Genomic DNA, 1,335 nt, shown 5'->3' on the forward strand with positions numbered 1-1,335 from the left:
CAATATCTTCTTCAAGTCAACGATGAAGTGGATTAAGACAATTAACAGAACCAAAGTCAGGTTAGCAGTGATGCCAGGCATCACCTAAGGGCCTATCTCCTTCTATAGTGTATTTCTTGTCATTCACTTCTTGATAAGGGTGGAAGTCAGTCCACCGAAATAAAGTCCTCAGCTTTAAACCAGAGAGTTTTAATGGGCCTTTTATACATGAGATGTATCCTGTAACGGATTATTTCATATCTATATAGGTACACCTTTATATATACATATATATATATATATATATATATATATATATATATATAATGTATGTGTGGTGTATGTATGTATGTCTGTGGATGCGTGTGTAAAAAAACCAACAGCCATCAGACATTAATCATCTGAAAACCATACGCATTTCATTCCCTGCTCTTCTCTTAAGCCCCCGTCCATTCATCTAAGAAGCCGAATCAACCACCTGTTATGTGAGTTAAAGGCCGAAACTCCATGTCTACGAAATAGGCAGAGGAAGGAGGAGGGCGGAGAGAGGGAGAGACGCTAGGGGAGAGGAGGGAGGAGGGAGGAGGGAGGAGAGAGTGAAGGGAGGAGATGAGATGATGCTGGCGGCTCGACCATGCCAGAAGCTATATACCCGAGCTTTGAATTACACCACAAAGGCGTTCCAACCGCGTACAACGAAGTTTCCGAGAAAGGGGAAAGTTTCCCCTCCCGCCCCCCTCCCCCCCGGCCACCTGCACCGAGAGGAAAGTTTTCCCCCGAGCGGGCTCAATTTCGCCGAAGAAAAGGAAATGTAAGACTCTTGCAAGTGACTATCAGCTTACGAGTTCTACAAGTGTATCAGGGTTATGGCGTGAGGAGGTGGGGGGGTCACAGGAGAGGGGATGGGGGAGGAGGAGGAGAAAAGAGAGGGCTGAGAGGCCAGTAACCCAAACAATTCCTTTCGCGGGCCTTAGCACCAAAATGGCTGGTTATAGAAGGAAATAAACAAAGGCCACAAAGGAATGGGTTAAAATTTGCAAATAAATGTCGCCAACTTTGATTCTAGGAGAATATTTTACATATAAACATAGATTATAGACATAATATATATTAGCAGAAGATGTATACTACATTACATATAGAGATATATTTGATATAACATATATCATTATATATATTAATAATAAGATATATATAATCATATATTATGTATGTCTTACATTACATTCATACATAATAACTTCTACAAAGGCGACAGATGAGTTTGTATCCAACAAGGTTCCTTCAAAGATATCAGTGATTAGTGAAGACTGAAGCTAGGGGAAGTTAGAGGAACTGAGCAGCTAGGTTTGAATG

Source organism: Macrobrachium nipponense, chromosome 22, assembly GCF_015104395.2.
Source record: "Macrobrachium nipponense isolate FS-2020 chromosome 22, ASM1510439v2, whole genome shotgun sequence".
Lineage (NCBI taxonomy): Eukaryota > Metazoa > Arthropoda > Malacostraca > Decapoda > Palaemonidae > Macrobrachium > Macrobrachium nipponense.